Raw genomic sequence first — 26,139 nt, forward strand, 5'->3', positions numbered from 1 at the left:
CTCCTCCTTGCTGATTGAGGGTGCCCTTCATGTCATAATCTTTCTATGACTAAAGCCTGATGGTCAAGCTGCTAAGACAGCCCTACAGATCTTTTCTCTGATCACAGATCCCTTAAGGGATCTTATCTTCCTATTTGAACATTTCAAGGCTGTGACCCTGTGAATACATAGCCACTGGTGGAGGTAAAATTTGAAGGTAAGTATGGGAAGAGCAGTTGAATTCCCGGATAGAACAGATTGTTTATAAAAGTCCAAATACTCTTAATAACTTCTAATCATTAGGGCTAGATTCTACATGTTAACAGATTTATTTGCACATATTCTGTAAGCCAAAAAATAGCTTTGTTATGAGTACAGTTCCTTAAGTATTTGAATGATGAGTTTTCATCTCCTTTGGTCACCCTCTAGATTTGGCTGGAGGAACTTTTCATGAAGAACTTGGCTTATTCTCTTAGTGGAACAAGAGAAACAAAGCCACTGAGTTTTTTTTTTCTAGATTTTTCTTTAAAAAATATTGAATGATATCCTGACTGGTGTGATAAAAAGGAGGTAAATTTGCTTGGGCAATACTTGAGCCTTTTATTCAAAAAATATATTTATTTCAGAAAATAAACATTTGAAAATACGATAGCTACAAATGGCAGTGTTATTTATCACTCTGAATGTAAAGTTCTCTTTATGTGTTTGACATGTAATTTGAATGAATGCAATATATGTGTGGGGGAAAGCTGTGCTTCAGTGGAAAACATCTGGAACCCAGCTTCTGGATTATCTGATTCAGATTCTAAGAGGGTTATTTTACAGCTCTTTCCATGACTGACAGAAATACAACATCATTTTTCTCTACAGAGGGGCAAATTCTATCCTGGAGGGTGGAGAGTCAATTGATTTCCCTTGCCCACTGTGGAAGAAGCCAGTTTGGGTTTCATTTGCATATTCATGTCAATACCTGATCTACAAATATGTCTGTTCTTTGATTCTCCTTTGAACAAGTTACAACATTTGGTTCTCTTACTGAACTGAGTTAAATAAATTCTTTAACACTTGTTCATCTGATATTTGCATAAAAATCATAATGCTGCATTTAAAAAAAATTATCCTTTAACATACAGTAAATATGCACCACAGAGCCACTACATGAGATGCAATAAACATTTACAAGCACTTTTAGACACAAAGACTTCTAGATCACCAACTAGCTTTAACACTGAGTTACTGGACCCAATTTTAGTTTTTTTGTTTCTTCTCAGTGATTTTGTTTTTCCTATATCCTGAAACATTTTGACCTTTTATAGTATTGGGACTTATTTCCAACTACACAAAAAGATAAAATAATTAGAATATAATTATTATTATAACTATTATATTTAATAAGACATATTGGAAAATATTATTTGGAAAAAAAATTTTTTTAAAGACTGAGTCTGACTATGTTGCCCAGGTTGGATTGCAGGGGTTATTCATAGGCGTGACTGTAGCACAGTGCGGCCTCAAACACCTGGCCTCAAATGATCCTTTCAAGTAGACATGTGCCACTGTGCCCGGCAAGTGATGATACAATAGAGAAATAAATCATCGCTATTTTACTATCCTTTACTTTACTTTTCTTACTTTTATTTTGAGATGGAGTCTTGCTCTGTCGCCCAGGCGGGAGTGCAGTGGTGCGATCTCGGCTCACTGCAACATCCGCCTCCCGGGTTCAAGCAATCCTCATGCCTCAGCTTCTCGAGTAGCTGAGATTACAGGCATGCGCCACCATGCCCAGCTAATTGTTGTATTTTTAGTAGAGATGGGGTTTTACCATGTTGGCCAGGCTGGTCTTGTAACTCCTGACCTCAAGTGATCCACCCTTCTCAGCTTTGCTTAAAGTATTGCCTGATGTTCCAAGAATGTACCAAAGACATTGGGACAGTGTTTTTTATAATCTTTTTCTTTTTAACCTTACATTGAACGCAGCTGAGAATTCAGAAATTTTCATTTCTGTCCATAATAGCAGAGAGAAGATGAATAAGAACATAAATACAAAAAGATAGCTAGCAGTACTCTAGACTCTAATGATAATGATAAAATTGTATAAATTAAATCTCAGAGTATGAGCCTTTCTATAAGACAAACAAATAAATATTCACTAAATCAATGAGTAAACAATATTATTTCTAAGGACAAAAAGGAAATCTGCTACCCAGTCAGTCATTCCACAGGATGTCATCATGCAATATTTTTGGACAAAAATTTTTACTAAAAGAACACGTGACAGTATTTTATCTTTTATGAGGTTTGTACTAAGAAATTTACATAAGAAACTGTACATAAGAAATATGGCTCATAAGTGGACAAATGCTTAAGGCACTGACTGAAAGGAAATAGCATAGAAATGAAAAAATCAATTGAATATATCATTCTAATCAATGTCTAAAAATGAAAATGTTTTGCTATCATTGGCTAAAGAAAATGACCACCTTCTAACAAAATTACGAGCCATGAAAACTTTCAAAAGTATTTCATTTTGAGGATGTAAATGCAAGAACCACCAGGAGCAATAAGCTGGAACCTCTTAGAAATGTATTTGAAAACTGAATCAGTATTTACAAAATAGGTATGTTCCAGGGTCATCCATGCACAATTACTTGCATTCAACGGAAATCACCCATTATGAAAATGAGTATCTTCATACCAGAAACACATGCAAGAAAAATTTGAGTTTGTTAAATTCTTGCTAATTTCCAATGCAGTTTTTAAAGCAGGCTTTGATTTACATATTTGTAAATTATTTGTAATATCACTTAAAAATATATTTTAAACAGTCCATTGGTTCAAATGGTAACTGTTGCTGATGACTGTTCTTCCTGTATAGCAATAGCTAATAAATGTAGACTTTGTTAAATGCTGTAAGATAGAAAGTGTTACGTCTTTTCCAAAAATGACATAATCAAAAACAAAACAAAACAGAACAGAACAATAACAAAAGTATAATTACTGAGAGTGAGAGGGATGACTTTGTAAAAGAGTTGGCCTGGCTGCAACATAGTACTTAAAAGTTACTTTAAAATGAGTAAGGTTTAGGCTGACTCTGAGAGCCCTGCCTGGGAGTCAGCCCTGCTTCGCAAGGAGCAGTACCATTTAAGAAAAGATTCCTGTCTAAAATAAATAATTACATTAAAATAAAAATTAAAACAAGTAAGGTTTAAACAGATGCAGAGATGGGAAAGAAAATATGCCAGGCAAATAAATGGCCTGAGTATGACACCAAGGTAGAAAAGCAGAGGACATGTTTAGGAAGGCAAGTTGGCTGGCTTGGAAAAGAAAATGGAAACAAAGACTACTAAGCAGAATATTAAATATATTTTACAATTTAACATTTTTTAAACTTTGATCTTACAGTAGGAAAAAAACCCTAAGTTTCAAAGTTTATGTACACATTGTTCATGACCTCAAATCTAATATAAAAGGGAATCCAGGATTTCAGCCTGTAACTCAGGTGGTGGTCCATGATAAAATCACCTAATCTCTCTGGGTTTCCTCATCTATAAGTAAGCTTCATACTTCAAGAATTCATTTTTAAAGATGAACATAATTTCCACTTACTTCATTTGGTTGCTGTTGGTCTTAAATGAGATACATATTTTAAAATGTTTTGTCAACTATAACGCTTCGTATATAAATGGTAGGTGAAATTTCTCTACTAGTGGTAAGACAATTCATGGTAGACGAATTGAAGCCCTCATGAACTGGGGGGTGGGGTGGGGGGAGCGAGAGCAAAAATAACAGAAGCAGCTTAAAATATTTTTCTCTTTACAAGAATCCTACAGAGATCAAACTAAATAGCCCAACAATGATACTATATATGTATATCTTATGAATGCTCTATAATTAATTTCTATTTTCCATTGCTTGTCTACTGGGATTTTCTTGACCATCTCCTACTCTTCCATTTTGATGAGATATTAGTAAATTAATTTGCTTTGTTGCAGATGCCATGCATTTCTTCCTCTATGTAGTTCAATGTCTAAATATTTAATATTTTTCTGCTTTATCCCTTGGAGTCCCTAAAAATCAAATTGCAGGGCAACTTAGTTTATATAAATTCTATCACAAAAGTTGCAGATAAAGAAAATGATAGACTATCTTTGTATAGTACAGTTTTAAGTACTGGGAATTTGCCGACTATTCCTATATTCTAGGGACTATTCTTTCATCTGGTTTTCAGAACATTAAATTAGTTTTCTTTCTACCTTACTGATACTATTTTCCTATCTTGTTCTCAGTACCTTTCGAGAGTCACCAAAATCTAGACTTACATTTGTCTACCAACTCCCTTTTGAAAAATTAATCAACTTCCTATATACAAACTACTTTCTTTAGTCTGATCACTCACAAATTATTCCCACTTTTATGTTTCCTTGTAATCTCAAACTCAGCTCATCTCTTCCAGTTTATTTAGACCCACTCCTAGTTTCCAAATCTCTTCCAATAAGTTCTACATTTATCACTGCATTCACAGTGTTTACTGGTATAATGCCTGGTTGGTTCAAAGAAATGGAAAAGGCACTATTGAAAAAGTCACTATATTCTGGACTTTAAAACATCATGCTTACTGGAAGTTAACTCTCCTAAACCATGAAGTCATCTCAGCTTTCTGTCTATTTGGGAGTAGATTCTTGATCTCTAGCCTTCAAGGCATGTCACAGATCAGTCACGGTAACTGATACTCCAGGTGCATCTATCAGTCTACTTGTACCACTCAGTCACCAACCACTGTGACCATATTTATATTACTGTGGACAATATAAATGAAACGAACAAACAAAAACTTAATTATAGGTCAAGCACAGTGGCTCACTCTTATAATCTCAACAACTTTGGGAGGCAGAGGTGGGCAGATCGCTTGAGCCCAGTAGGTTGAGGCTGCAGTGAGCCATGATCACGCCACTGCACTCCAGCCTGGGCAAAAAAGCGAGACCCTATCTCAACAAAGAAACAAAAAAAACGAATTAGCAAATCAGTCATCTTCACCTTGTATTATTAAAAAATAAGAGTAAAAGGCCAGGCACAGTGGCTCACGTCTGTAATCCCAGCACTCTGGGAGGCCGAGGCAGGTGGATCACCTGAGGTCGGGAGTTGGAGACCAGCCTGACTAACATGGAGAAGCCCTGTCTCTACTAAAAATACAAAATTAGCCAGCTGTAGTGGCGCATGTCTGTGATCCCAGCTACTCAGGAGGCTGAGGCAGGAGAATCACTTGAACTGGGGAGGTAGAGGTTGCGGTGAGCTGAGATTGCGCCATCGCACCCCAGCCTGGGCAAAAAGAAATAGAGTAACATTAGAATACAGAGAATGAAAAGGGAAAATATTATAAGATGCTGGAATGTAAGGATGAAAAAATAATATTTAGTACTAAAGGGCAGCATCATTAAAGTGGAAGAAATGCAAAATAATTAGTGTCAAATGCAATAAAAACATGAATTCCTATCTGCCATACTTTTTGGGCCAAATAGTATTGTCATACATTTTAGTAATATTTCATTGTAACAGGCACCCACTGAGCTATAATGTAACTAACTCTATGGCAGAAGCTTCATCTTCTGGGCAAAACTACCACACAGTTCAATCTCCCTTCATCTAATCAATTTTTTTGTCAAGTCTTACTTAGCTTCAATTACCACTATAAGGATTTTTCAATAAAATAGTAATGGAAAAACTACAAGTTAACCACATGTGGATGTGCATCTCTGGAGACACAGCGAGTCTGAAACTTGAAGAGAGATGCTAAGGTTGAAGTCACAGACTTGGGAGACATCACTGAAAGAACACACAGTAGCTAAAGCTCAGAGATCACCTAGCAAAATGTGAAGAGGAAACAATAACTGCAGCCAAAGCTTTCAGGAAATCCACTATTTAATAACTTTCAGGTGGAGCAACCAGTTAGAAGTTCTAAGAAGGAACAGTCAGAAAAGTAGAAGGAAGACAAGAAAAGAGATACTTCCCTAGTTAAAAAAATATATATATACACAGTTTCGCATTCGAGAAAGTAGCTAATAGATCAAACAAGATGAGGTATTAAAATAGGCTGCTGGATTTAGCAAGTAGGAGATAGTAAGAGGCCACAGATAGAACATAAAATGAATACAAAAGAATTAAGGAACTAAAATTAAACCATAGCGCCAGTATCAAACTTCCTCAAAGTCAGACAAGCATATCTTAGGAAACAGATCTTCCTAGGGGACTCATTTCCTCAGAAAAGCAGCCCTTTCCAAAACCATGTACTATATATTCTTTTGAAAATCACCAGAGTCCAACAGAAAAACAGACAATGGACATGAACAGGCAATTCACAAAAAGAGAAAGAAAAATGGCACAAATACTTTTAAAATATCCACAGGAGGAAAAGCGCAAATTTTAAAAAGCAACAGCCACACATTAAAATTACATTATATGTAACATAATTACATTACATACAAAAATACACTTCATTTCCTTCAAAGTAGCATATAAAATACTCTGAACAACCATACCACTTAAAAACAACTAAATGCTGGAAAAAACATTTCTAAAGCATCCTTTGAACTGCTTTGCTGATGGCACTGAAAAGTCAGTGATGCTCAGAAGCCAAAAACAAAGTGAAAGCAGAAAACTAGGGAGGTAAGTGGAGCACTGAAATAGCCTCTCATTCTGGAGACATCTACAAAACACTAGCAACAATCTGAAGCTTTCACCTTGTAAATTGGATGATGCAGCAGAGGAGTTAGAAAACAAAGCCTAAGATCTGTCCAGAATTAGGAGTCTAACAGGAGATCCTGTCCCATAGAAAGCTGGAACCTCCACCCAATATTATACTCAAATGTAAAGATCAATGAAAAGTAGTTACCTCAAAGACGGGAAAAGGCAAGATAACTTTTCTGCTCCCAACTATGTGGTGGGAGGAAGAGAAAACGATCTCCCCCTTGAGAACTGATATCACCAGCCAGATGCTATACGGTGTTGCAGCTCATGTGGGGCTACAACTCAAGCTGAGAATTTCTTTTTAAATGGTTCCCAGTTGGTACAAGTACCTCTAGGCACATGATAAAATAAACACATACCCGCCTCAGAGAAAATGCACTTTCAAGCCAGGAGTCAAAAAATTCCTGTAGACACAAGTTCAAGAAATATGAATTTCTGGTTAAAAAAATCATAGAAGACAAAATAATTAAATAAATAAGGGACCATGAGCTACAGCCAGTACAATTAGATCCAAAGTGTTCAGATATTGAATTGCTCAGATTCAGACTATAAAATAAGTATGTTTTAATTTGTTTAAAGCAACACTTCTTAACACTACTAGGTCAATATTTCCTTTTTATAATAAATATTTTTGTAATGCCCCTATTCTTATACTGAAATAAATTTAAAGTGATCTCTATATACATATAATTTAAACTATCTATATTCCTTAACCATAATATATAGAAAAAAGTAATTTATAGTAAACCAATACATACTTCAATTTTAAAATGTAGTGGTAAAACTACACAAGAATACAGTAAAATAACAATGCTTGTACTTATCTATGATAAATAAATTGACTTTAAGCCATTCTATACAAGTAAAAGAAAATGAAAGAAGAGGTACATGGGTATACCAAGATAAAAATTATCCTGAGTAATATACATATATAGAAAGAGGAAGAAAAATCACCTTGATTGAAGCAGCATAACATGTCACGGCAAATTAAACACTCAACACTGCAAAAATGAGAAATATAACACTCTTCAAATGAGCTACATGTTAGGTATAAGTGTAGGAGCCAAATAATTTCCTATGCTGTCAGATGGCAGATGATAGTGATGATGTGTAGCAGAAAACATACCACATCTATTTTAATTCAACCTCATGCTGAGACATAAATTCAGTGTCACGCATATAAAAAGACTTTAGAGACCAGATCCTTTAATAGGTGATGGGGAATAGCTGATGGACTGGAAAACAAAAACTAATACAAGAGGTAATAAATAAATTATCTCTGGAAATGGTACCACAGTCAGGCTGTAAAACAACTTGCAACCCAAAAATAAATTTCTACATGTAGTTTTTACAGTACAGATATTTTATCTCTGTATTACAAAAAAGTTATGAATACTGTGTATAGGTTCAGTGGGCTTCTGAATATGATAGACTTAGACTTACTCTTCTGCAGTCTACAGCTTTAACACTGGGAAAGATGTGAGGCAACTGTTTATTGTCACTGGACAGGACAATAGGTAGTAAAAAAACTGTAGTGCTTGATAGAAGGGAAACACTCAAAGTAAGCCCAGATGTTTGCCCTAGCTTTCTGCCTGGGTAGACTTTTGGGACTAAGGGGCAAGAAGACAATGAAACGCAAGCACAGCAGTGATCTCAGTGAGCCATAAAGGCATAAATTTCAGCTCAGAGCTTCTAAAGCAGTTGGAATTCATGGGACAGGATACTGGAGAGAAGAGATCTGTACAAATCCTGTACCTTTCCCTCATTCTTAATTAAAGACCAGGTTGCATGAGTACAGCTTGAGACCCTTCAAAACACAGCAGCAGACTTTGTTATTTGGCAGAGAGATAAGCAAAAATATCCAAGGCCACAAAATGCTGGGAGATACTGGAGTTCTGGCCTAGCAAGAAGTAAAGAAACCACACTGGATTTTAAATCAAGAAACACAGGCATTTCACTTGAGATCCTAGTAAACTCATGACTTAGGAATAAGGATTATACTCTATGTACCTTATGACTGCATTCTAGGACTAAGCAAAACATGAAAATAGATCTACCATTATCTAGAATAAAAACAAAACTGGTAGAGCAAAAACTGTCTACCAGAACAAAAGTCAACATCTTGTAGAGAAGACAAATGACTCGGACTCCCTACAATCTATCAGCCCAACATTCTACATACAATAAAAAAATTACTAGGCATGAAGAGCAGCAGGAAAAAGTGACTCATATTTAAGGAAAAAAGTAGTCAAGATCTTAAAAAGACCCAAATGTGAGAAACAGCAGGAAATAACTCAAAATAGCTATCATAAATATGCTCAACAACTTAAAAGAAAAGATGGACATAATGAATGAACAAATGAGGAATAGTAGTAGAAAAATAATAAGAACAGAGGCTGGGCACAGTGGCTCATGCTTGTAATTCCAGCACCTTGGGAGGACTGCTTGAGCCCAGGAGTTCAGACCAGCCTGGGCAACATGGCGAAATCCTGTCTCTACCAAAAAAAAAAAAAAAAAAAAAAAAAAGCCAGGCATGGTGGCGTGCACATACTCAGGAGGCTGAGATGGGAGGACTGCTTGAACCTGGGAGGTTGAGACTGCAGTGAGCCATGATCATGCCACTGCACTCCGGCTGGGGCTGGAAGGAAGACCCTGTCTGAAGGAAAGAGGGAAGGAAGAAAGACAGACTATTAAAACAACAACCACCAGGAATATTAGAACTGAAAACTACAGTATCTAAAATGAAAATATCCATGGATTGAATAACAGTAACTTAGAAACTGAAGAAAAATGTAGTGAACTTAAAAAGCAGATTATAAAGAAATAGCACAAACTGAATCAAAGAAAATAAAGAAATTTGAATATAATAAATATGAAGATATTTTTGCTTATCTCTCTGCCAGACAACAAAGCCTGCTGCTGTGCTTTGAAGGGCCTCAACCTGTGCACATGCAACCTGGCCCTTAATCAAGACTAAGGAGGGAGAGGTACAGGAGTTCTCCTTTGCACAGATCTCTTCTCCCCAGCATCCTGTCCCATGAATTCCAACTGCTTTAGAAACCCTGAGTTGAATTTTACAGTTCTAAATATGAATCTATTCATATTTTACAGTTCTTTATTTTCTTTTTAAGATACTGTTATTCATAGTGACATGAGGGACAATATGAAATGGTCTGATATATACATATATGTAATTAGAATCTCAGACGAAGAAGAATGGAGCAGAATAAAAAACACACGAAGAAATGATGGCCAAACATTTCCCCAGTTTTATGAAAAACATTGTGGATCAACAAATCCAAAAAGCTCAGAGAACCCAAAACATAATAAATACAAATAAATGCCCCAAAACCCCACACTTTGGCACATCATAATTCAGCTACTTAAAGCCCAAATAAAGGAGTAAGAAAAAAGATACATTTTATACTATGGAACAAATAAATGAATAATATATAACATCCTCTCAGAAATAATGAAGACCAGTTGACAAGGGGACATCTTAAAAGTAGTTAAAAAAAAAAAAAACCTTTCAATTGAGAATTCTAAATCTATTAAAAATACCTTTTAAAAATGAGGGCAAAATAAAGATATCTGAGTGAATTTTTGGCCAGCAGACTTCACAAGAAGAAATGCTAAAATAAATAAATCAATAAATAAAATTTTAAAAAAAGATGTTCACATTCAAGAAAAATGTAAACTCATGGAAACTCACTGGTTTGCACCTCGGGTGTATGACTCCCCAACGGGGGGCACCCCAAAGTGGCAAGAAGTCCCCTGGGGCACGGGGATAGGACAAAAGGTGATCAATGTCCCTCCATTCCTCAGAGTTCCTAGGACCTAAGTTGATTGCTCTCCAGGTTTCAGGTTGTCACTCTCCCACTCCCTCCACAGAATCAGTCAGTCCCATTCCGGTACCTGTGGGTTCACCTTTTTTTCATCATCCCCTACTGTCTCCAAGACATTTTGTCCATAAAAGCAAGGTGAAATGGGGATAAAGACAGGTCTACAGAAACTAATAAATAAAACTAGAAATGAGAGATGTGTACAGGAAATGCTATCTATTTAAAGTAAAAGTAATAATACTGAATTGTGGGACTTACACATTATGTCAAAATAAAAAATGTATGACATAATAGCACCAAGAATGACACCAGGGTGGTGGTGAATGGAATTAAATTTTGGTAGCATTGTTACATTTTATAGCAAATGAAACAATATTAACCAAAAAGATTGCAGAAAACAAATACAAACAAAAACAATTAGAGCATTGTTACATTGTATTACCTTTTTACATTTTATAGCAAATGAAACAATACTGACCAAAAAGATGGCAGAAAACAAATACAAACAAAACCAAATGAGAAAAAGAGAAAACAGAGCAAAATGGCAGACCTGCATCTAACCATATCAATAATTACATTAAGTACAAATGGTCTCAAATCCCAATTAAAAGGTACAGATCATCAGGTTTGATTTAAAAACACACACACTAATTATATCTTGACTGCAAGAGACATATTTTAAATATAAGTCACAGATATGTTGAAATTAAAAGGAAACAAACAGTAGGCCGGGTGCAGTGTCTCACACCTATAATCCCAGTACTTTGGGAGGCCGCGGCAGGTGGATCACCTGAGATCAGGTGTTTGAGACCAGTGTGGTCAACATGGTGAAACCCTGTCTCTACTAAAAATATAGAAATTAGCCAGGCATGGTGGCAGGTGCCTGTAATCCCAGCCTGTAATCCCGAGTATGGTAAGCTGAGGCAGAATTACTTGAACCTAGGAGGCAGAGGTTGCAGTGGGCCAAGATTGTGCCACCGCACTCCAGCCTGGGCGACAGGAGCGAAACACCATCTCAAAATACACACACACACACACACACACACACACACACATACACACCATACAACCATAAAAAGTTGGTGTGGCTGTATCAGTGTCAGAAAAGGATATTACAGGGGAGGTGGGACATTTCATAAACATAAAGGGTCAATTCATCAGGAAGACATAATATTCCCAACATGAATGCAATGAATCTGCTGTTAATGCAGTTTCAAAGCACATGAAGCAAACACTGTTAGCACTCATAGAAGAAACAGAGAAATCCACAATCATAGTTGAAATTTAACATTCCTTTCCAGTAACAAGTAAGTTTATGAGTGCACACACACACGCGCGCCATAAAGACATCGATTTGGGCTACACTATCAACCACCATTATCTAATTAACACTATAGAACCATGCACTCAACATCGGCAGAATATTCATTCTTTGCAGGTGCACATGAGCCACTGTCTAGGATAGAACATACCTTGGGACAAAAAAGTCAGTAAATTTCACAACGTGAAAATCTTACAGAATACACACATTTTCTGACCACAACAGAATTAAGTTAGAAATAAATAAGATATATAGAAATTCCAAAATATTTTAATAATACAATATACTTTTAAATAACACTTAGATCAAAGAAGAAATCACAAGGAAAATAAAAATGAAAACAAAATAAAATTTGCGAAATGCAGCTAAAGCAGTGTTTAGGGGAAAATTTAAAAGTTTATCTGTTTATGTTAGAAAAGAAGGTTTAAAAATCAATGGTCTAAGTTTTTACCTAAAGAAGCTAGAAAAAGAGAAAAATAAACCAAAAGTAAATAAAGTAAATTAAGTAATTAAGAGCAGAAACCAATGAAATAGAAAACAATATAAAAAAATTAACAAAGCCAAAAATTGGCTGGAAAGGATTAATAAAAATGAATAAACTCCTAGTTAGAATGATCAAGAAACAAGAGAGAAGAAATCAATTGCCATTATAAGCAATGAAAAAGGGAATATTGGTATGTGTCTTGTAGTCATTAAGAGGACATAAAGGAATATTATAAACAATTTTATGCCAAAGCATTCCACAGCTTACATAAAAAGGACTCGTTCCTTAAAGAAACAAAACATAAGAAAACTGATCTTCAATGCAGCAGTATTGGAAAGCAGGGCCTAATAGGAAGTATTTGGGTCATGGGGGCACTGTCCTTATGAATGGATTAACGTTATTATCCTGGAAATGGGTTCGTTCTTATAGGAATGGGTTCCCTGTAAAAGGACAAGTTTGGTATCCTTTTCTCCCTTTGCTCTCCCATCATGATACAGCAAGAGGGCACTTGCCACATGCCTGCCAGCCTCCAAAACTGTGAGCCAATAAAATTTTTTTCATTATAAATTACCTAATCAGTGGTATTCTTTTATAGTAGCACAAAATAGACTAAGACACCATCTCACCAAGAATAAAATCAAACTTCATAAACCATGGTCTACATGACCCTGCCAATTTCTCAGCCCTAATCTTGGACCTCTCTTCTCATCAATCAATTCACTCAGTCATACTGGCTGGCCTGCCACTCCTCAAACATGCTCAATTCATTAATGCCTCAGAATCTTTGCACAGGTTTTCCTTTTGAATAAAAATCACTTCCCCCAGAACTTTACAAGGCTTGTTCCCTTACTTCATTCATGTCTCTGCTCAGCTGTCACCTCTTCAGGCATTTCCTGATCACTTAATCTAAAACATTCCAACTATTACTCTGTCCTCTTACCCTGCTATAATTTTCTTCACAGCATTTATCACTACCTGACATCACATTATGTACATTTATTAATAAATCTGTTTTTACTTATTTGCCTCACATTCTAAAATCTGTGCTCCAGGACAGCAAGACCCTTGTATGTCCCATTCTCTGCTCCAACTTCATTGCCTAGAACAGTACCTGGTCCATGGCAGGTACTCAACAAAAATTGGTAAAATGAAAGAATTTACAGATGAGAAACTAGATAGAGGAAAAGATAACTGCCCAGGGTTATTACAACTACTTTAATAAATATTAACTAAGTAGTTACTTAGTACTCATGACACAGTAGTGAATAAGGCAGATCAGGTCCTTGTTCTCATGGAGATTACACTTCAAAAGAACTCAGATTATAGGTCTTTCTATTGCAGACATTTCTTTGAAACTTAAAAAAAAAAAAAAAAATCCCCGGAGAAGGAAAGCAAGCTAATATACAACATTCCTCAGCAATTCAATTACAACCAGTTGTCCCAGCTTTTTCTTTTTCTGTCTTTTCTTTTCTTTTTTTTTTTGAGATGGAGTCTCACTCTGTCGCCCAGGCTGGAGTGCAATGGCGTGATCTCAGCTCAATGCAACCTCCACATCCCAGGTTCAAATGAGTCTCCTGCCTCACCCTCCTGAGTAACTGGGATTACAGGTGCGTGCCACCATGCCTGGTTAATTTTTGTATTTTTAGTAGAGATAGGGTTTCACCATGTTGGCCAGGCTGGTCTTGATCTCCTGACCTTGTGATCCACCCGACTGGGCCTTCCAAAGTGCTGGGATTACAGGCATGAGCCACTGTGCCCAGCCCTCAGCTTTTTCTTTTACTCATTATTAACTACTTTTTTTTCCTTTTAGATATATTTACTTATTAGTCTACATGAATCCTATATACCATTTCTTTTCTTTCTTTTTTTTAATCTAAGGTCTTGCTTTGTTGTCTAGGCTGGTCTCAAACTCCTGGTCTCAAGCGATCCTCCCACCTCAGCTTCCCAAAGTGCTGGGATTACAGCCACGAGCCACCACTCCTAGCCCTATATACCTTTTAAAGCATCATTTGTAAAACACAGTCTTACATTTTATATCATGTCTTGAACTTCCTAATAAAACCAAGTACCGAAATCAACATTTCTCAGAGATTTTGGTGATCTGTCTAAAAGAAAAAGAATTTTAAAGAAAATTTATGAGGCCATTCATTGTCCTGATAATATAAAAATATACAGTGATTTAAAAACATTGTAAAATCATTTAGTATTAGTTACAATTACTAACTATAAAAATGCCACATGAAAAAATAGAACAAAAACCATATAGTGATGAAAGAAGATGGGTTTTAATTTTTTAAAAGGTGTTATTAGATAAGCACATTATGTACTGATCACTTGGAGAGTCATGGTAAAGTTCACAGTTCTGAGTTCTGGCAAGGTTTTGCTCAGCATCCTACCAACTGGACTTTGAAAAGCAGCCTAACCATGCACTACAGCACACCCAGACTTCCTTCCTAAGGCAAAAAATGAGTAACTGGTTTAGCATTGTCCAAGTGTGTACAGATATGGTTAACTTCTTTAATGTACAGTGAGTGGGTGCTTGCTTTGCCAGCACATATACTAAAGTTGGAACAATACAGACAAGATTAGTATGGCCCCTATACAAGAATGACATACAGGGCTGGGCATGGTGGCTCACACCTATAATCCCAGCAGTTTGGGAGGCTGAGGCAGGTGGATCACTTGAGGTCAGGAGTTCGACACCAGCCTGGCCAACATGGTGAAACCCCGTCTCTACTAAAAATACAAAAACTAGCGGGGCAAGGTGGTGCATGTCTTTATCCCAGCTACTCGGGAGGCTGAGGGAGGAGAATCACTTGAACCCAGGAGGCAAAGGTTGCAGTAAGCCAATATTGTGTCCCTGCACTCCAGTCTGGGTGACAAGAGCGAGACTCCATCTCAAAAAAAAAAAAAAAAATGACATACAAATTTATGAAGTATTCCATATTAAATAATAACAATTATTATTATTAAATAAATAAAGTGAGTGGATTTAGGAATACTCAGGATTTAAACAGGCTTACCTACATAAAATATACATAGAATAAAAAGAAAATAGTGCCTTCAGGTATTTCTGAAACTTTTCTTAATCTATGATGTGATTATTTACCTGCTGCTTCTATTACTGCTCCTAACAGTTTAGTGTTAGACTATTCATAGCACATATACTTGTAGCTATAAATGTCATATGCATTTTTTTTTAAGAGATAGGGTCGGCCAGGCGTGGTGGCTCACGCCTGTAATCCCAGCACTTTGGGAGGCCGACGCAGGCAGATCATGAGGTCAGGAGATCGAAACCATCCTGGTTAACATGGTGAAATCCCATCTCTACTAAAAATACAAAAAATTAGCTGGGCGTGGTAGTGGGCGCCTGTAGTCCCAGCTACTCGGGAGACTGAGGCAGGAGAATGGTGTGAACCCGGGAGGCGGAGCTTGCAGTGAGCCAAGATCGCGCCACTGCACCCCAGCCTGGGTGACAGAGTAAGACTGTCTCAAAAACAAACAAAACAACAACAACAACAACAACAACAAAGAGATAGGGTCACACTACATTGCCTGAGCTGGTCTCGAACTCCTGGGCTCAAGTGTTCCTCCCATCTCAGCTTGCCAAGTAGCTGAGATTACATATGTGAGTCATTGCACTTGATCCAAAAATTCCAACAACTAGAAATACAACTTTAAAATGTTACCATTAAGATAATTTCCACTGGGTGTAACGTACACTATTCGGGCAACAGGTACATTGCCTGAATGTAGTCAGGCTTCACTACTATACCATGTAGTCAGGCTTCACTACTATACCATGTAACCAAAAGCCACTTGTACCCCTGAAACTACTGAAATGAAAATATTTTTAAAACTAAAATAGTAATTTCCAATGACTATATTAAATCAATTTTTAGAGCATGAAAAAAATTAGATCAAGTCATATGAAATAGTTTATCAGCTATCATTAGATTTGTATCTTCACTGTGGGAATTGAAATTTCTATTTATAGTACTATACTTTGGATTTACAAACTGCAAAACTGGGATTCCTGTACTACAAGTATTTCGTGAATAAAACAATTTGAATTCCTATCAACATACCAATGAGAGTTGATAATGATGGGAAGAAAGTGATTTTCAACTTCATCTTTAAAAATAAATGAAAATGGCTATAATAATACCTCAGAACAGTAATAAAGGGAGATTTATTTACTTCTGGAGGAATTAAAAGGTATTACAAAAATACAGAAATTAAAACTAGTGGGAGAAAGAGTAGGACAAGCTGTAAAAGTAGAGAGCCCTGAAACATACATATTAGCAGTAACACAAGGAAGAAATCATCAAATAACAGAAGAACTTTCACTAATCAACAGAGTTCAACAAGAGATGCTGAGTAAGGGGGAATTTAAAACAGAGCTTCTTAATCTTTCTATAAAGTAACAAATAAAATTTTTGATGGATTTAAAAATTAATACAAGGAAAACAGGAAAAATGTAATTATTTGATCACTGAATAGGTAAAACACAAAGGCAGAAACAAAATGGAAAAACAATAAAATGGATATACCACAAATTATCATAGAGGATACAGTTATTATTATTTGTGGGTAAAAATATTTCATACCTTGAAAACCATGAATATATTGAAAAACTATTAAAAATCAACTAAAGAGCCAGGTGCAGCACTTTGGGAGGCTGTAATCCCAGCACTTTGGGAGGCTGAGGAGGGCAGATTGCTTGAACTCAGGAGTTTGAGACTAGCCTAGGCAACATGGTGAAACCCCATCTCTACCAAAAATACAAAAATTAGCAGGGCATGGTGGTGCACACCTGTAATCCCAGCTACATAAGTGGCTCGGGCAGGATAATTGCTTGAACCCAGGAGGGGAGGCGGCAGTAAGCTGAGATCCTGCCACTGCACTCCAGCTTGGGTGACAGAGTGAGACCCTGTCTCTAAAAAACAAAACAAAAAAAAACCAACAAAAGAAGTTTTTAAAGTAACTGGTTAAAAATTATCAATCTTATTAAGTTTATAAAACTAAAAGGAGGAAAGATTTCATTTTTAATAGTATATACACACACACACAGACAAACATATCCCAGGATAGGCTTCATACTGAGCTTAGTTTTACTCATGTTTTCTTTTATACTAACTCTGTATAGTTTTAGGTTTTTTGTTTGTTTGTTTTTTGTTTTTCTTCCGAGACAGAGTGTCTCACTCTGTTGCTCTCGAGTAGCTGGGACTACAGGCGTGCGCCACCATGTCCGGCTAATTTTTGTAATTTTAGTAAAGATGGGGTTTCACCATGTTTGCCAGGCTGGTCTCAAACTCCTGACCTCAAGGGATCCACCTGCCTCAGCCTCCCAAAGTGCTGGGATTATAGGCGTGAGCCATCGCACCTGGCCAGTTTCAGTTTTCTTCATTTAGATTCTGTGTATCTCTCATTAAACTTTATTCCTAGGTATTTTCACTCTTTTGTTCCTTTGGCAAATGGAATATATTCTTCCAGTGAGCAGAGGACAGTTCAGAGGTTCTTTCCTTGGTTATCCATCCTTGAGCCCCCATCTCCCATAGTAGAGGGGCTGGGCTTTGATAGTTTGCTTACTGTCAGCTCACAAGAGCAGAAATCACAAACCACTTCCATAAATCAGAGGTTTGTCTCTGTTTAAAAGAGGCTAAAAGTCACCTCTGTACTCATGTTAAGGGAAGAAAAACCACAACGAGAGGGGAGAAAAACTCCAGTATTTCATAGGGACAAAGTAACCTGAGCGAGAGAACTGCATTTTTAGAAAACCTGGCTCCCACTGACATCTGAAGAGAATTTTTAACATAAACCAGTTTAGGACAGAAAAGAAGGCTCTCTGGAACTAAAAACATGATCTCAAATTTTGAAACTAACTAGAAAAAAATAAAAAAAAACAGTGAAAGAAGACAGTCACATCTGAGAAGTCAGTCGATGTTCTAGAAGAACTCAAATGTTCAAAATAATGATCTTACAAAAGAAAGCAAGACAATAGATGAAAATGCTGAGAAAAGACATGAAACTTTAGGAGCACTAATAGCTATATAACCAGATTTCCAGGAGAAAAGGAAGAAAATAAAGAAACATATAAACAAATAACACAGGAAAATTCTAAACACATGAAGAAAGGAATATTTAGTACAGGTGACACTGTTTTTGTAGCAAGGCCTTCCAGTGAAGGAAGTGGTATATTAACTTAGATTATAGTACAAGCTCATTGTCTTCTTGAAAACCAGTAACAGTTTACAGACCGGCTCCTCTGTAATCCAGTGCTATTTTACGTCTATCAGTTATTTTTGTCTACCCCCTCATTCAGTGCCTCTACTCATAATGGCACTTTTTCTACTGGAGAATCCTTTTTCCCCTACTTTTAATCCTTGTGGTTTAGATGGGGGTGGGAGTTCACCTGACTCCCCAGCATACAGTGGGCAAATGATTCATGTCTAGCAAATCAGATTATCACATTCTAGGCTCGATCAACAAAATTAATTCTGAACTTCTGAAAGAATTGCTAGGAATTCTATCCCTCTTGGCAGTAGGATTGAGCACTCAAATCCAGATATATCTGAACTATTTTAATTCCTGGAATTATAAACTATGTGATTCAACAAATTTCTTCCCACATCACCCTCCTACGCCAAGCCAAGGGATCTCAAACTTAGAGTATATCAAAATTACCCAGAGGTTTGTTGGAAAAAAGAAGAAAAAAAAAAAACAATAGTTGAGCTCAACACCCCAGGTTAAGTCTAGGGTCAGGCCTTCGAGTGTGCATTTTAAACAAGATCCCATGTGATGCTAATGCTGGTCCAAAAATGACACTGAGAACAACTACCTTCAGCCACGATGAGTTCATTTGTGTAACTTGCACCTGAAAGACTTATGACCAATATACCTCCAGTTAGATGATAAACAACAACCCTTTAACAGCACTGGATTTCAGAGTAGCCAGCACAGTGAAAATCAAAACTAAGTATCAAATTATCTAGAAAATAACAAAAACACCTAGAACTTCATACTGAAACCTGTGCAAATCAATTAAGTTTTTCCTAAAAGAACATTTATGGTCTGAAATCCTTATTACCTATAAAAATAAACATTGAAGATAAATTAAGCATCCAACTTATGAAAATAGAAAAAAAAAACAAAATTAACAAGACATACAAGTGAGATCTGAAAGAAACAAAAAACACACAAAATTGTAGATAGAATAAAAGGTAATTATTTGAAAAGGTAAACTCATGAGATGCCTAAATGAGAAAAAAATAAAAACATAGAACATTAGGAATTATTAAAATCCAATTGTAGGCCAGGTGTGGTGGCTCACACCTGTAATCCCAGCACTCTGGGAGGCTGAGGCGGGAGGATTGCTTGAGCACAGGAGTTCAAGAACAGCCTGGGCAACATGGTGAAACCCTGTCTCTACTAAAAAAAAAAAAATTATTGGTTGTGTCGGTGTGTGCCTGTAATCCAAGCTGCTCAGGAGGCTGAGGTGGGAGAATCACCTGAGCCCAGGAGATCAAGGCTGCAGTGAGCCAAGATTCCACCACTGTGCTCCAGCCTGGGCAACCAGAGTGAGTATCTCTCTCAAAAAAAAAAAAAAAAAAAAAAAAAAAATCCAATTGCATATAAGGAGGAAATTTAAATAAGAAAATCTTATTTCAAATTTTTGCACAAATTAGAAAATCCAATGGAAGTAAATAACTTATTAGTAAAATATACCAAATCTGATCTAAAAGGAAACAGAAAACTCTAATAGATATGAGAAAGCTCTGGACAATTTTTTTTAACTACAAAATGTGAAGGGCTTTGGTGTTTATAGCTTAGTTCTATTACCTTTTAAAGTTGTGGGCTTTAAATTATTTTGATCATGCACACTTATTAGTAAGAATTTTTTTTGAATACCTATCCCACTATATGTATATTTGTATTTATATATCAGTACGTAATAGTATACATTACAAAACATAAAAATAAAAGGTATAAAGTAAATAAATATAAACACAAGTTGTGATGTTTTTCCCATGAAAGAAATTATTCATCACTTGAGAGGAGACTACTACTTAAATTCTTATTATGTTAAACTATATAGCAACACAGAGACAGAAAACTCACTAATTCATGAGACTAGAATAATCTTAACAAACTTACTAAAACTTGAAGAGGAAAGTACACAAAAAGTCCTAGTTCATGTATGACTGATAAATATTATGAAACTGAATAAGCAAATAATGACTAAAAAGGGTCTCACTTCCCCACAGAAATTTAAGAATGCTTTAACTTCACAAAATCTATAGATGTAACTCACTTTATCAATACACTAGAAAATTACAAAATTTGTCAAGAGATGCTGAAAACATTTTTGATATAATAATTTAGCAGCCATCCACGGTTAAAAACTCTGAGTAAACGAGAAGAAAAAGAAAGCAATTTAAACATGATTATTTACTGAAAAATAATAGCAAACATCAAACTAAACTTGAAATATTAAAGCCATTTTTATTAAATTGGAAGACAGAATGCTTGCTGTCATCAGCATCATTCAACACTGCTTAGGAAGTTCAAGTGTATTCCAAAGAAAAGAAAAGAAAGTAATAGGTATAATTCTTGGAGAAGAGACAAAACTTTCCCCTAAATTTTTACACAGCTTTTCTCTACAGTATGCAAGAACCATTTAAAACTGAAGAAAAAAAATTCATTCAAAATAGCATCAAAAACTACAATACCTAAAAATAAATATAATAAGGTATGGAATCTATTATATATGAATATCCTACTGAAGGATTCAAAATAATTTGAACAAATGGTTAAATATAATCTGTATACTCCCACAATCCCATTCTCTTCTCTGCCTCTTTAAGAGTAAGTACTAGCATGAATTTAGGGTTTATCATGTTTTCACATTTTTGCCACACATGTAAGTATCCATACATAATACAGAATATCATTTGATGGTTTTAAAAAATATAGATGGAGTAATATTTCACACACTCTGTGCAACTTACATTTTTATTCAACAATACAGTGGGGTTTTTAAAAAAGGAGTTATCCTTGAGATGTAGCTCTAATATGTTCACTTTAACTGCCATATCATCCTAAGAATATACTATAATTTAAAAATTCTCATTTAGACATTTAGGTTGTTTTTAGTTTTTTGTTACTACAAACAATGCTATAAGTAACATTTTTGTATAATTCTCTTTGTGTGAAAATGACCATGACCCACATTGAGAAAACATTTGGAATCTTGATTCAGTACTCACACAAATACACACACCACAACTCATAAGTTTATGAAACAAGTTACTCTTACTACATGCAATGTACGCTGATGATTTTTATTCTATTTCATTTTTTAAAATTAATAACTCTGGTCATAACCCATCAAATAGATCTCAAAGCCACCAGTGGGTCCCAACCCACAGTTTGAAAAACACTGCCATGGAAAAGTCTACCCAGAAGTGGAGTAAAATGATATGAATAATCTTCCACCAGATATTGCCAAATTGCTCTATGAAGTGGTAGTGTCAAGAATCCCACCAGTATTGTGGAACATTCTTCACAATGCTGGTATTGTCAGACTCTGAAATTTCTGCTCGTCCAACATGAGTGAAATGATGTCTCATTAGGTTAGTAATGCCACACATTTTTTCGGTGAATACTTTTCTTTATGAATTACTGTTTACTTGTTCATTTCTATCAGGCTTTTTTTCTTTTTGATTTGCAGTGCTTTTTGGATATTAATTCTTTATCAATTACATGCATTGCAAATATCTTTTCCCACTCTAAGTTTATTTACATTATTGATGCTACATTGTTTAATGTCAGTTTGGTTATGGCTAGCACCTGTATTTCAGAGAATCTCCTTCTCTGGATGTTTCTGAGGTAGAATCAACCAAAAGAGAAACTTGTACAAGATTTGGAAGTGAAGAAGTCATTATTCTTGGACCTGGTCAGACTTCGTAACAGACACAGACCTGCCCAGCAGGTCCCAGCTGTTATCTCTGGTGCCCTGTGCTCAGCATGTCTTCCCAACTGTTGGCCCTGCTGACCAACAGCAGCCTGCCACTGGTCCACTCGGAGGCAGCAGCTTCCATAGGCCTCTCCAGAAACTCCCTCTTCCAGTTCCCTTTTCATAGTCAGATGTGCCTGGCTTTTGGAATTCCCTGCAAGCTCTGATTTGTAACCCCAGCACAGTGCTTCTGAAGACTGGTTAATGACTATTTCTCTAATCCACTGACTCTTCCATTCCCCTGCAACTCCCACATTACGTATAATGCATACATCCCTAATTTCTATAGATACTTTGAGTGGTTTTATCTGTCTGACTGAAACCTTTGCCTGGTAGAAGATTAAATTTTAGAGCAGCCAATTTTATTAATCTTATCCCTTATGGTTTGTACTGTTTGTACCTTCTTTTAAAAAGATCTTTCCCAAACCTAACATCACAGGAATATATTCTCCTGTATTTCCTTCTAATATTGTAAAGTTTTGCCTTATGTCTTTAAAAATGGTATAAGGGGCCGGGCATGGTGGCTCAAGCCTGTAATCCCAGCACTTTGGGAGGCCGAGACGGGCGGATCACGAGGTCGGGAGATCGAGACCATCCTGGCTAACATGGTGAAACCCCGTCTCTACTAAAAAATACAAAAAACTAGCCGGGCGAGGTGGCGGGCGCCTGTAGTCCCAGCTACTGGGGAGGCTGAGGCAGGAGAATGGCGTAAACCCGGGAGGCGGAGCTTGCAGTGAGCTGAGATCCGGCCACTGCACTCCAGCCTGGGCAGCAGAGCGAGACTCCGTCTCCAAAAAAAAAAAAAAAAAAAAAAAAAAAAAAAAAAAAAAATGGTATAAGGTAGGGTCCAATCTTACTCTTTCTCTACAGATAGACAATTTTCCCAGGACCATTTATATATATATAATGAATTTAATATAAATAAGGTAATCCTATTATTCCAACAAAAAGAAACATCTCTTTATGTGAACAGTTCAAGTTGTAGCTCTTAGTGGGGTGCAGTAGCTCACGTCTGTAATCCCAGCACTTTGGGAGGCCGAGGCAGGCGTATCACTTGAGGTCAGGAGTTTGAGACCAGCCTGGGCAACATGGCAAAACCCAGTCTCTAAAAAAAGATTAAAAAATTAGGGCATGGTGGTGCACACGTGTAGTCCCAGCTACTTGGGAAGCTGAGGTGAAAGGATCACTTGAACTTGAGAGGTGGAGGTTGCAGTGAGCAGAGATTGCACCACCGCACTCCAGCCTGGGTAACAGAGTGAGACCCTGCCTCAAAAAAAAAGAAAAGAGAGGGAAGGGGAGAGAAGGGGAGGGGAGGGGAGGAGAGGGGAGAGAAGTGGAGGGGAGGGGAAAAAAGGGGAGGGGAGGGAAGGAAAGAACAGTTGTACCTCTTAATCTGTTATTTTAACCAAATTTCAAAAATTTAAATTCCAATGTGAATTTGGAAGAATCTTTACATAAGCTCTTCAAATTTATTTGAACAGAATCTGACTTGCATATCCTTATTACGTAGAATTTAGAAAGTCTAGCTGGAGACTGCTGAAAACTTTGTGATTCCCCTAGATTGTTACTTGGGTTTGGGATGCAGAACTAGTATTTCAGTGGAAGGATTCAGCAGTGCAAGTAACAAAATTTTCTGTTAATAGTCTTCATCTTGATCAGCTCTTATTCTGTTCACACAGGAACAGATTGGATGTCATAGTTAGCAGATATAAATCATGATAATTGATGTTTACATTTAAGACATTTAAGCATAATTTTTAAAATTTAAGTGACATTAAAATTCACAAGTGATACTCTGAACAATGTCATAATGTTCATTTAAACATCAATATTAGAGGCTAAATTAATTTCCTTTTTAGAACAGATGATCAAATTTCTAAAGTACTACCAAATTATCACAATACCCTTGTACTGAAATCATACAATAAATAAATAATCTAACTTCACCAAGGCCACAGTCTAAAGGAAGAAAGCTAAGTTACTTCTTAAATCCATAATTTCTACTTGAACTATTATTAGAGTTGCTTCTGGAACTTTTTTTCTGTAGGCATTATTTTATTATTTATTATGCTGAGACTACAACAGCAATTAGAAAACCAACCTAAAATTCTGATTATTTGCCACTTGGCTTCTGACCATTCCAATAAGGCATCTTGGGAGACCTATGCAGCGCCAAATGAAGCTCAGCTCCACACAATGTCTGGCAGAGGGTGATGAGAATGGCACATTGTCTGCCCGGTCTGAACAGAGGTCACAGCAGGGAGAGCATCTGCTAAGATAATGTGAATGAAGGAAACAACTATAATTGCCTCATTAAGAGATCCCTGGCCAAATAATCACAAGAAGAAAGGACTTGGATAACCATCCTAAAATTAGGCTATAATAAAGAAACTTGGGATAGAATTAAAAATACAGAAGAATTAAGAAGACTTGGGTATTCTATCGGTTTTGCTAATTTCCTTAGTCACCATATGGATAACTGAAAATTTGGATGCAATAGTTCAGTTATTCAACTCGAGCCTTTGCCAGTCATTAGTAGGAAACACAAGATGCAAATTCACAGCTGTCCAGGATACAAACAAATGTAAAATAAAGAGTTGTGGGGAATTTCTTACGGGGATCAAAATAGAGAAACTAAGAAGGGATATCTACTGATCTACAGTTCGGAATTACAACGAAAAAAATCACACAACTAAAAGACATAAGGAACATTTTAAAGGGGAAAGACAAAATTTAAAAGAGCAGTCTCAAAAAGGCAAAGGAGAAAAATGAATAAATTGTCTCTGCCTAATCAATTTACCTTCTTTGACTTTCCACCTCCATCTTTTACAACTACTTTTTCCCCAAAAGTCAACATTGTACAATTACAACTAAATCCTCAGTCACTTCATATTATCATATGTATATATTTTATGAAACAGTGTTGATAAATTAAATATTTCATAGTAAAAGCTGAAGTAAATATTTTCCCAATTTATATTTAAATTAAGTATACAAACACACACAAGACTAAAATGTACTGATATTGTGACAAACTATTTTTACATTTCCCAATATTTTGAAGGTAAGCTATGTGAACTTAATTTGTATTATGCAGCTAAAATTTATTACTATATAAATAGTACCTTGAAGTAAATTATAGTTATTAAACTTTTCTGATTCCAACAAACACAATAAAATTAGCTTGTTATAACTATAAGCCAGGTTTAAAATAAGCAAACTATTTGATGACTTTGATGTTTTGCACCCAAAATGTGCTGGCTAATTTTTCCATTCCATTTGCCATTCCAGTCTTTAAACTGCCTTAATCTCCTGCCCTCAGATGTTGACCTTGTAAGAATAGGGGTCATAGGTTAGAATAGACAGACCTCAAAGGATCTGGACTATCAATTCATGCCTGAAAGATTTCTCTGCCACAATAGGAACCTACTAAACAGCAAATTCCTAAATCTAATCACACAAGTATCAGGGTGAAACAGTTATTTATTGGAATTCGTTGATCTACATTTCAAACATCTCTATCATCTAAAAAGCATTTTTATTTTTATTTTGGGAACAGAATCTGGGATATAATACATATAAAATGTAAAATCATTGACATGATTTTTAAAGTAAAACAGATATTCTTTAATAAAATGACACCATAAACCTAAACATGGGTTTTTTTGTTTTTAGGAATGCTATGGAGATTTCAAAAATATAATACTAGATTTCCCAAGCATAAAGTACCTGGAAAAATGTCAAATTATACCAC

The 26,139-nt window shown here is 36.1% G+C and overlaps 1 protein-coding gene and 1 non-coding gene across 8 annotated transcripts in view; one reads left to right on the top strand and one right to left on the bottom strand.

Moving 5' to 3' along the window:
• The window catches only part of LIN28B (lin-28 homolog B), a 139,137-nt gene that overhangs the window by 16,935 nt on the left and 96,063 nt on the right, over positions 1–26,139 (bottom strand). The window lies entirely within an intron of this gene.
• Positions 14,903–15,011, top strand: LOC123573179 (U6 spliceosomal RNA). Its single transcript, XR_006697920.1, has one exon. It is a non-coding gene; the product is annotated as a U6 spliceosomal RNA (small nuclear RNA).

Source organism: Macaca fascicularis, chromosome 4, assembly GCF_037993035.2.
Source record: "Macaca fascicularis isolate 582-1 chromosome 4, T2T-MFA8v1.1".
In the NCBI taxonomy this organism is placed as follows: Eukaryota; Metazoa; Chordata; class Mammalia; order Primates; family Cercopithecidae; genus Macaca; species Macaca fascicularis.